Source organism: Choloepus didactylus, chromosome 10, assembly GCF_015220235.1.
Source record: "Choloepus didactylus isolate mChoDid1 chromosome 10, mChoDid1.pri, whole genome shotgun sequence".
Classification (NCBI taxonomy): domain Eukaryota; kingdom Metazoa; phylum Chordata; class Mammalia; order Pilosa; family Megalonychidae; genus Choloepus; species Choloepus didactylus.
Window position 1 is genome coordinate 81,436,507 of NC_051316.1, and position 12,298 is coordinate 81,448,804.

At 42.4% G+C, this 12,298-nt stretch overlaps 1 protein-coding gene across 2 annotated transcripts in view; it reads left to right on the top strand.

Annotated features, from left to right (window-relative positions):
- Positions 1-9,353: 9,353 nt before the first annotated feature.
- ACO1 (aconitase 1) overlaps positions 9,354-12,298 on the top strand; it is a 66,101-nt gene continuing 63,156 nt past the window's right edge. The window contains exon 1 of one of the 2 annotated variants that reach the window (XM_037796893.1): positions 9,354-9,584. The gene's annotated coding sequence lies outside the window, so the exon portion shown is untranslated. The remainder of the gene's footprint in view (positions 9,585-12,298) is intronic. The other variant, XM_037796892.1, reaches the window with a different exon arrangement.

Sequence of the window (12,298 nt, forward strand, 5' to 3'; positions counted from 1 at the left end):
AAAATGCAGAAGTTTCTCTAATCACTAGGAACAAAGCTAGATTCCCAGTGAAATCATATCAATTTTGCCAACTGATAGTTTATATGCCATCTTGCACAGTCATTTTAGCCTTGACCACAGAGTTATTCATTAGTCTGTGTTTCTGCACAGTTTTAAAGTGTTTTACAAGCATTGTTAATGCCACTTTATATGATACGCGTAAAAGCAGTAAGAATATTGAACTGTTATATTTCCTATCTTTTTCTATACTTTATGACAGTTTATAAAGTATGATAACTACCTGTTGTTTAAAAGAATCATCAGATGGCAAAAAATCTAAAAGTTTAATAGAACTAGTTTATTGCCGAGGCTATACTGAAACAGGTACTCTCATACTTCGAAAGGCATAAGAGTTGTACCACATCTAAGAAGATTATACCTACAGAGATTATTAAATTGTTGCCTCTCACTCCAATCTAGCCTTTTATTCTCTACTTTTTGATGCTGGGGCCAGGAGTTTCACCCCTTTCTGCTTTGTCACCTATCTCTAAGTTGGGTTCTGTCAATAGGGCGTGCTAGAGGGAGCCTGAGACACTAGAGGAGGAAAAAAAGACTTGCTCTTTCCTGTTTCCTAGGGGCTTCCTGTCTGCTTGCCGTTCTGATGAGTCAGCCCTGCAAGGCTTTTTCACCCTGGCAGCAACTGTTCCTTACTGTCACAGCAGACAAATCCAGTTTTCAGCTTTTGCCACACTTGCCAATCTTTACTCCCCGCAGAGACATCAGTATCAGCTAGCCCCAGGTCCACAGGGCACCCTCTTTCAAATTCAGAGACACCAGCACCAACGGAGCAGTGCCATCTTAGAGGTCTGGGTTTCAGCTCTACAGGACCCCTCTTCTAAGTTTCCTCAGCCCTCAGGGCTGGTAGCTGCTTCCTACAGATCCTACATTTTTTTGATACATTAGGGTTTTCTTTTTACCATTTCAGTGGTTAACATTATATCTAATGAACAATTCTTTATATTAAATTCTCTTAGTTCAAATAACTGGTACGATTTCTATTCTGGATTTGACTCTGATAGGAAGAATTTGACAGTATCTAGCAAAATTTAAAATTTTCCCTTTGACCTATCAATACCACTTCTAAGACTCTATAAATAAAAGAGACTGGTTCTAGGATTCTAGGACTCTATAAAGAGAATGGTTCCAGGATTTCTTTGGAGCACTACTTAGTTTTTTTAAAATTTTTATCGTGAACTTTAGCATATATACATAACAGTGATAACTTTCAAAGTACGATTTCACAAGTTAGCAAATTTCAAAGAATGGGTCACAGTTCCACAACTTCAGCCATTTCCAATACTGTAAAATATAACATACATAAAAAAGGTGTCAACTCTCAATATACAGCTCAATGAGCAGTTATATTGGTAATTTCAAAAATTGTTACGGGTTACAGTTCCACAGTCTCAGTCCCTCCCCTACTATGCAATACAAGGTATATACTGAAAGGTGGAGCACTACTTACAATAACAAAGGTTGGAAACATAAATGTCCATCAGTGGTACCTGAACACGCTGGAGTACTATAAAATTGTAAAAAGGAATAATAAATGGCTCTATGTACGCCTATGGAATGATCTCCATAATACATCATTAAGTGTAAAACAATAAGCGGAAGAAAAGTGTATGGCATATACTGCTGTTTAAGAAAGGGAGGAATATAAGTATATGCACATATATGCTTTTGTTTAATAGAATGGAAGGATAAACCAAATAAAGAAATACATAGATATCTACTGGAGGTGGGAAGGAACAGGGTGTAGAAGACTGGAATAGAAGCTAGATTTCTTTGAATAGACCTCACTTTATGGATCTGACTTTGAAACCATAACAAGTAATTTACATAGCTATAAAACAAAATTATCTTTAAATGCAATCCCTAAAACATCTAAAGTAAAATGAAACAAATGGGTATAACTATAAATTGACTTGGTGGCATAACCACACAGAAAGAAACCATTTCCAGTAACTTTAAAACACAGTTATTTGACTCTACATTCCTAGTGTAATATACCCTAAGAACAAAAAGAACTGCACTTTTTTTAGTAATCATATTGGTGGTAGTGATGCCAATGTTATTCTTAGACTGCTTGTGTGTATAACATGGGACCAAGTAATTGACTGATTTTGTTGATGTCATTGGGGAACAGAGTTTTAAAGATGACCTATAAGGTCACTTTAATTTCCCTTCTTCACAGCAAATGTTGCTCAAGCTCCATCAGTTGAATTTTGGTGCTTTCCCCCTCTATGGCAGGGTTTCTCGGCCTTAGAACTATTGACATTTTGGGCTGGTTGTGAGGAGTTGCCCTACACACTGTAGGATGTTTGGCAGCATCCCTGGTCTCTACCCATTAGACGCCATTAGACCCTCTCTCTCTGGTTGATGACCAAAAATGTCTCCAGATATTGCCAAATATTCCTGGGAAGCAAAATCACTCCTGGTTGAGAACCACTGCCCAACGGGAACAAGGACCAAGAACTCCAAGTCACATCAGGGGCCACAGCAACAGCTGCAGAAGCGCAAGAAGTGTGGGGTAAGGGAAGGGAAAGATAGGCTATGGTGGGTGGTTTTGTTTTTTTTTTCTTTATTCTTTGTCTCTTCAATCCAGGCTTGACCCACTTTTCTTACACACATCATTGCCCCACAGTCCTCAGTGACTTTAGCACCTGTGCCTAGTACCTTCTCCCTCCATGGCACCCGGTAGGATTGTGACCAAAGCACCTATATCCAAAAGAGCTTAAAAACATTTGAGTTTGTCCCTTCTTTGAACTTCCTCAGCATACTCAGCCTTTTCCTTAAAACAGCTGAGACTGGGGTGGAAGGAAAGGCAGAGATCATAAGTGCAGATGGACAAATCAGCTCCATGCCAGTAAGTAAGGTTTGCATTAACTTTCAGTTTCAAGCAGATGCTGGCAGATTGGGCTCATATAAATGCACATCTGTTTTGGGGCCCACCTAAAGCTCTATCTCCTTATTACTGAAATAATTTATTTAAGCTTTGGGACCCCTTGATTCAGCTACTAGAGCCACTTTTGGCAGGGGTCACAGGACTTGTTGCTCCATTGTCATGATAGCATGTCTTTCTTCCTCCTGATCCAAGAAGAGCAGCAACAACCAAAGCACCATCCTACCTCTTGCCACTCAGCCTCTAAAGATTTCATAACAAGTAGGACTGCAGGGGTAGGATGGGGCTTCCTTTCCCCTTTGTTTGGTTTGCTAATGCTGCCATTTTGCAAAACACCAGAAATGGACTGGCTTTTATAAGGGGGTTTATTTGGTTACAAAGTTACAGTCTTAAGTCCATAAAGTGTCCAAGGTAAGGCATCAACAATAGGTTATCTTCACTGGAGAAAGGCCATGGCATCTGGAAAACCTCTGTCAGCTGGGAAGGCATGTGGCTGGCATCTGCTTGCTCCCAGGTTGCATTTCAAAATGGCGTTCTCCAAAATGTCAGCATCAGCTTTCAGAGGCCATCTTCAAAATATGTCTCTAAGCTGCAGCCAAGACATCAGGGGTCCACAACTCCAAGCATCTCTGAGCTAAGCCAGCAAGCCTCTGGGCCTGTGTGAGCTCTTTTTAAAGTACTCCAGTAAACTAATGAAGACCAACGCTGAATGGGTGGGGCCACACTTTCATGGACACATTCAATCAAGAGGTCACACCCTAATCAAAGGTGTCACTCACAGTTGGGTGGGTCACATCTCCATGGAAACAACCTAATCCCAATATCCCATGAGATTGGATTAAAAGATCATGGCTTTTTCTTGGGGGAAATAATATATCTAAACTGGCACACCCCTTGTCCACAACTGTTATGAGAGCATTCACTACTGGATCCTGGATAGTCTTCTCTTATCCACTAACCCTGCCCATGGGGCTTCATCCTTCTTTTCCAGAAAGGCATGTCTCTGTCAGCATCCCATCCTTGTCATCAAAACTATCAGGTTCTAGTATTTTACCCTACATACAAGCTAATAAGGTAGTCTGATACTGTTTCATAGATGTTGGCAGAAGACATAGTAATCTTGGATTAGAAACAAAGTATTTTCTTACTCAAAACACAGCAAGTAGCATGAGAATAATTTTCTATCAGTTCCCTGTGCCTCCAAATCCCATGGGGGAAACATGTAGGGTCATACAATAGGTTTGCGTTGCAGCTGAGGAAAAATGATCTTGGGGAACACATGGCTTTTATAGGAAACAGTAAGCAAGCCTGCTCTCTGTTGGGGAGAAACACTACCTCATCCCTCAAGGTTATTTCCTGCAAACACAACTCTGATAAATGGCCCTGGTAATCAAGGCCCCTGCATGATCAAGGCCTTTATTCTTGGAAGACCCACAAAAAACATGCAGAGGTGCTTGGGACCCATGGTGGATTGACTCTCCATCAGCATCTTGTTAATATAATCATTTTTTTCTTCACTGTTGGTAAGAACAAGGTGCCTATACAAAGCAAGAATGTGGAAAATAGGAAAACCGTTCACTAAAATTCTTAAAATAATGATGAATAGAAAGCCTCATTTATTTCACAGCCTAAGAAGTAAAAAAGATACTACACTGCAACTTTGGAAATTTCTCAGCCAGGTTTTAATATGTAAAGCTCTCATTTATTTTCCAAGCAATGTTATTTTGTATTTGATATCCTCTTCAAATTTACTCAACAGAACATCTCATTTTAAAAGAGATGTGGTTTTGAAATCAGATCTTTGTTAATTTCCAAAGATTCTTGAAAAGAATGTGTTCTGTTCTTAAGATCTGAAATTTCAAAATTGCATATATTATATGCAACATAATATATATTATATTTTAAATGTTGCTCTGTTTTATTTTATTTTAATGTTTTTATCTATTTGTTCTATCAGACTCTGATAGCAATGTGTGGAAATCTACTGATCACTGTATTGTTATCCATTTTTCTGTGTTACTGAAAACTTTGCTTCATGCCACATTTCATTGTTTATAATACATATAATTTTTAAAATCTTAACATTTCCTCAATCAATAGGCAACTTATTTATGACAGCATTTTTTCTTTCTTAATGGTACATGAAATAATGGTGTATCTTATAATCAATTTTAAATTTGATGAAATAAGATGTATTTTGATGCTATATAATTCAGTGCATAAAGGTTCACATCACTTGTCTCCTTTATGAATCATGTTTTTAATATAAATGTATTTAAAGCACATTCACATTCCATCAACAGAGGGCAGTAGCTGACCACCATCTGTTAACTGGAACTTCACGGTACTTCCAAGGATGAACTTGGAATAGACAAACAGTACCTTTCTATTTGCTGCGCTTGTGGTGGTTTCCTCCCAAAAAACATCAGAGACCGTTTCAATAGCTTTAAAAAGAACTTCAATTGGTATGTGAAAGCAGTATCTTTGTGAATTGGAAATGAGCCCAATTAATGACAAATTTGCTCTTTTTTGCTCTCATTTGCTAATGTAACCAAATCATTTTCTTGAAAAAAAAAATTAAATCATCAGCAGCAGTCTTTAATGAACTAATCCCACAGAATACTTCCCTGAAAAAGAGCTAACACATTCAAAAAGTACCCAGAAAATTAGCATATGTGAAACATGGTACTGGACACAATAGGAATTTTATGTCAACCCCGAAAATCACACTCCAGCTGCCCCTGATTTCCAATACCTCCATCTCCCAGAAGGAGGAATATCTCTACCTGGGTGCCCCTACATTACAGGGCTACAACAAGGATCTCTGAACTACAATCTTGAAGAATAAACCCTGAAAAGAAAAGAATGAGGAATTCTAGACTGTACGGTGATAGACCATAGTTCCCTTTTAGACCATTTAAGTCCCTCTTCTTTTCTGCAAAAAACAAATAAATTTAACTGAGCATTTGATGATTTGACTTCAAAATTACATTTGGTTGCTTAGGTTTACAGCACAAGCTCTAGAGTTGGACCAGCCTTGGTGCAAACCCAGTGTCACCATGTATGAGCTACGTGACCTGAAGCAAGTTATGTCATTGTTCTGAATCTGTGTCCTCATCCATAAAATGGCAACAGTAATGTTACCAACCTCAAAGGGTGGTTGTGCCCAATAAATGGGACATTTCACAACATTTGGCTTTTATTACTAGCTATGTTGAAAGAAATGGCACTTAACTATAAGCAGCTGCCCAGAGGCTCCCTTTAACCTGAGATGGGAGTTCAGGGATTCAGGCAATTAGGCAGAAAAAAAAAAAAAGATAACACAAAATTTATGTAGCTGGCAGGCGCAAGGGAATGGGGGGCAGATGGGGGTAGGGAGGTGGCAGTTGGATGTTTGTAGCCAGTCAAGAGGAAGCTAAGAACTATTGTTCCTTATTATGAATACAGCATTTTTTTTTGGAGGAACAGAAAAAATTTACTTCAAATGCTAAAGGCCTTCCTTGAAATGAGGAAGACAGTCATTCAGTGATGAAGCTAGGTATTCTAGAGTCTGTTCAAACAAGAATTTCAGGAAAGGTCATCTTATACTTTGTTCTAGATGTCTCCCCACTGGAACATGTTAAAAACCCTGAACAGCAAATAGGCCATATAGAAAAAGAAAGAAGAGACAGAAGAAAGAAAGTGACAGTAACTCAGAGCCCACAAACTTGTATTGAGCACCTACCATGCACCAGGCTCTGTGTTAGGGGTGATGAGCAAACTGGCATGATTCCCTATCCTCATGGCGTGTAGAAGCTCCCTGGTGCCAATCTTTGGATATGCTAGAGTAGAATCACATGAAGTAAAAATTTATATTCCTCAGAATCTAAGCACAGATCCCACCCTGGGCACTATTTTTAATAAATGCTCTGATGGTTCTGAGAAATACCCAGTTTGGAACCACCACCAGTATTTCTCGAAGTGTGACCTGACCACCTGCATCAGACTCAGCCTCTCTGGAGTATGTACTTTCAACGCAGTCTGAGGTTTGAGAACCACTATGCTAGACTACCTTTCTCTTATACTACTTCCTTTCTAATGAATGTGTGTGAAAGTACATTATTACAAATTGCAAAGTTAGTTGGGTATAGTTTTTAGATACTTTCATTTCTTTCCCATAAAGCTCAGCTTAACTGAGGGATGCATCCTCAATAAATTTAGAAAGTCCAGTTGATACAAGTAACAGAAGCCAGTGTGGAGTCCAATGAGGTATTCCTCAGAGCTTCACAGGCCTCTGACTCATGGTTCTTCTTATAATAGCAGAACCTTCTGGTAGGTAAGGCTGCTAAAATGGTGCTGTTACCTTGACCGAAATCACTTCTTCCTCTAGCCCCAGGCGCAGAGCTGTGGTGCCTGAGCACTTGCCACACCTGTGTGTCTATAAAGTGTATGTCCTCCTCTAGGCCACTAGCAGAACTATTCATATCATGACAGAAATATTTATTAGGAGGGTCCTGTGTGAGTACAGGAATAGGTTCTAAACTCCTTAAATGCTTAGCTTTCTTAACAGATCATGAGAGCCAAATTCGAGATGTGGCAATCAGGATGAGGAAGAAACTGGATAGGAGGGGAAAGAGATTGTTAAAGATACTGAATTCCCACTTTGGATGATGAATGACTGGAATATCCAGCAGGTGATGCCTCCCAAATGGCTGGAAATAGAATGTGCAGATCAGAAGAGGGTGGAGAACAATGATGGGGACACAATGGGCTTCAGCTAGAGGTGGCAGTGAGTATCCACAGAATAAAGGAAAATTCATTGTACAGAGTTATATGGAAAGAGAAAGGAAAGAGTGTAGTGAATGAGCCTAAGAGACAGGGATCAAAGAGGGAAGAGAGGACCATGAAAGCAGGGGTTAACATTTCAAGAGAAGCGTAGTCACCAGTGACAAATACCGCAGAGCGGTCAGCAAGGACAGGAACCTAAGAGAGGACATTGGATTGCAATCAGGAGGCAACTGGTGGCACTTTCAAGAGCAAAGGAGCAGACTGACGTGGGAACTATTTCCTTCATGCTTTTGGCCAGAATGTTTCCCAAAAAATCTCAATTCCCTTTCTAGTTCCAATTTAATTCTTTTCTAACAAGGCTTATCAGCTGTATTATTATGCATGTTATCAATATTATCACTGAGAAATTTTGCATTCTGAAGGGCTGTCTCATCAAGAATTGGAATTTAGCTGGACATGTCTCTCTAGAGCCAGGCTTCTATCCACTCTTATCTTTCCCATACTCTCCCTAACTTCCAAGGGTACTCTACTATTATTATTTTTCAGAGTTTGTGGTGAACCCTGGGCATATAGTGTCACTCAAGGAAAGTTTATTAAATGGATATGAATGGAAGGGATTTAGGAAGTGGGTGGGAAGAAAGTTCTTCTCCCACAGTGGAAATATGATAAACTCCCCCCTTTCAAAATTAAATATAACTATTTATATTTCAAAGTTAAATATAACTATTTATATTTCATAATTAAATATAACTAGGGGATGGTTGTACTCTGTAATGTAGCATGGGAAAAATGTGGGCTTGGAAGTCAGACAGGCCTGAGGACTGAGCCCAGTTGTGGAATATTTCATACCTGCAAAATGGAGTAATATTTCCTCACTTCCAAGGGCTGTAGAAAGAGTTGAATTACATTGCAGCAAATGTTAGAAATCAGTATTAGTATTAGCTATTAGTTATTCACACTACAACCTGTTTATCTAGATATACAAGATAGAAAAACTATCTGCCAAAATAATTTGGCAGGAAAACTTCATCACCCTTCATCTAGAGAGATCTAATGGCTTCTTCTGACTCAAACGTCTGAACATTTGACTAAGAAGGCTTAGGCCGTAACTTCCACCTACCTGACTATGAAAAGCAGATCCTTTAAGGAAGGTGGTTTCAGTGCCATTTCTCGACATTTCTCTTTCAGACCGGTGAACAGAGTGCATTATAAAGTGTTATTTCACGTTAAAACGGCGTTGTTTTGCTTTGTTCTGTTTTTACAAATAGAAACATTGCATTCGCAAACCAGGGACACTCAGCCAAAAGAATTCCTTCTTGGGGGCAGGCGGTGAGGCTAGGAGAGGGCGGTAGGGAGCGGGGCGAGCTGACCGCACCTACCGGCAAAGTCGGATAACGAAGCCCCTGCCGTTATGGCTAAATCCTTCAAAAAAAAAAAAAAAAGAAAAAAAGAAAAAAGAAAAGAAAAAAGAACTCTGCATTTCTTCTCCACCCCTTCGGCTCATTTCCTAGCGCGAGCTGGGCAATCAAATCCTGCGCCCCAAAGTCAACGAAAGTCACCCTGGTCCCAGGCCCGGGGCCCGCACTATGAAGCCGGGCTCCAGGCGGTGTCCCTCCCCTTCCGGCCGCGGAACCGGGAGCAATCCGCCCCCCGCCGGGACGGTCCAGGGCTGCGGCCCGAGGGGCGGGCGCGGGGCCTGCTGCCGTCCCCGCCGCCCGCTCCGCCCCGCCCCTCCCCCCAGCGGTCGGCGGTCCGTGAGGCGAGCGCGGGAGGACGCGGAGGCGGCGGCGGCTGTAACCGCGCGGCGCAGCGGAGCGCGCCCAGACACTGGTGGCGGCGCTGCAGTCGCGGGAGCCGGGCGGAGCAGTCCGCGGTAAGTACCGACTCGGCCCGACCAGCGTCCCAGGGCAGCAGCGGCCGCCATCGTCTCCCGCTGGGGAGTCGATGCGAGCCTTTTCCGCTGCGTGCGAGGCACCGACCCGAGCCGGGCTGAGGCGCGCAGAGCGGCCCAGGTTGGGGGTTGCGGGGCGCGAATCGGGATGGTGGTGGGAGGGGGCGAGGGGAAGCAGGGACATGCTGGGCTGGAGACGGCCTCTCCGCTCTGTCCCAGCAGAGACTGGAAATGGCTCTTCTCGCCGATCTTGGCCGAGGCCGTGCGGGCCGCCTTGGGAATCCTCACCCCGGGGCTGTGCGGGCCGCTCTGGGAGCCCTTACCGAGATTGTGCGGGCCTCGCCGAGGAGTCCTTTCCCGAAGGGTGTGGGGGCCGCCCGGGGGGACCTCACCGAGACCAGGCGGGCCGTATCGGAAAATCCTCACTGTGCAAGCAGATCGGGTAATATGCACAAAGGGCTAAGGGGAAAATGGGGTGAGGAAAGAGGGACCCCTCGGTGGAAGAGTTGAGCACAGAGGCCAGCCTGATAGTTGCAGAGTTCCAAGAAGGAGCGTGGGCTGCCCTGAGCCTCTCGCTGGTTTAGCTCCTCTCTGGTTTGGCCGTCCTTCCCAGTTCAGCCAGGGTATCAGAATGGCACATCTTCCCACCTCTTTCCCCACCACCCACAAACATAACCCTCCTCACGGCGGGGGGCACCCTCTAGGGACAGCAGTTTTCAAACTTTTTGAACTCATTACTCATTAAATTCTTAAAAAAATTAGTGAAGACCTAAGAAGCTTTCATTTATGTGGGTGGTCTCTTTCCATATTTACCATGCTAAAAATAAAACTGATGAATTTTTACTATATTTAATAATTCATTTAAAAATTAAATGGGCCTATTATATGTTAACATCTTTTTATGAAAAATATGTTTTCCAAAACAAGAAGTTACTGGGAAGAGTGGCGTTATTTTACATTTTTTGTAAATCTTTCTAATGTCGGGCTTAATGGAAGACAGCAGTATTCTTAGATCTGTTTCTGCACTCAGTCTGTTGCAATATCACTGTCATGTAGCCTCAGGGAAACTCCATTGTGTACTCTTGCAAACCTGAGAGTGAAAAAGATGAATAACATCTTAGTATTATTATGAATTTGGTTTTGACTTTGTGGATCTCTAGGTGTGCCCTGAACCACACTTTGAGAACTGCTAGTTCATTGGGCATGCTTCTGAGGCTTAATTCATTGGGCATGCTTCTTGTTGATGACCATTCCTCTGAATGGGAACACACACCACCCCCACTGCATGGACAGTGTTAACCTCTGGTGTTTAAGACCAAGCTTGACCTCACTTTGGAAACCATGTACTAGGTCTCTGCATAAAAGCGAGGGTGGGGAGTCCTGTCGGCTCCTGAAAACATGGCATGGCTTAGACTTGACCTTGCTGGTTTCTGTGTCTGCAGAACTGACTTGTCTGTGCAGCTGGATTACAGCAATGAAGTAGCACACAAAACCTGTGGGTTCAGAGAAGTGCCTATGGGGAGGTGGTGCCAAGTGGGTAAGGGTTTGTGTGAGAGTTACCAAGTAGTTGAGAAGTTACTTCCAAAAGAACAGGGAGGCATGCACTTTCACCTTCCTTTCCTCGTGTTCTTTTTTGTTGGCACTTGTGTGGTAGCTAGCCTTGAGGTTTTTGGAATACATTTTCCCAATCTTGGTACTCTTTCTACTTTCTGAGGTGTCTCGCTGCAAGTGACCCTTTGTTAGCCCCTGCCAGGAAGCAATTTCCAGTGTCCTGGTGTGTGATAGATGGGATTTTCCACCAGATTCTTTACTTGGCTTTGTGCTCTATTAGCACAAGTTCAAAACAGAAGTTGCATACATCTGTAAATCAAAGAAAAAAACTTCTCTGACTCTTCTCTCTTTTGTTCCTCCATCCAAATAATCTCTCACACTGATGGGGTAGCTTTACTCCGCAGCTGATGCTTTATAGAAATGTTACTTACAAACACATAAACTTGTTGTTTGCTGTTGCACAGTCCACAGAAGGGAATGGGATCTGACCTCTGAACAGCTCTTTTCTAGGACATACTTGTTCTTCCTGTAAGACTCCACTTTGATAGTAGAATCTCATTCATTCTTTCCTTCAGTTGATTTTTGTTGACCATTACTTATTGTGTACCCAGTTCTGGCTGGACACTTGGGGAAAGCAGTGAGCAGTCCCTGTCTTTCTGGAGCGTACAGTCTGGTATCTTAGGACACTGTTAGTCAGCGTTCACATGAGATCTGGTCCTGTGTGAAGAACAATACTTCCTCCCAGAAAGTGATTCAAAATCATGTGCTGAGGAAGCCTGAGTCCCAAACTGTGACAATAATGATTAAAAACAACCTTTATTTGGTGCTTACCATGTGCCCAGCAAAAAACTTCCTTTGCCTTCTTTCCCCTGCTCCTCCTTTCACAGAGGAAGTAATGCCTGAGAGGCAGCTGGACTCCATACAAGGAAATGAGCCCAGGCCTGGTTCCAGTCATTGGGCCAGCCTTAGGCTAGATACTTTTTCTCTTTGAGCCTCACCGTCGGGTTCTTTACAGTGAGGGGTTGGGCAATTGATTGCACGAGTCCCAAGGAGCCAATGGTTTGTTGGAGCTGATTTGTACTGGCCTTTGTGCACATTTCCCAACTCTGTGTTCAGTGACATCACATTGGTAGCTTGAAATAAGT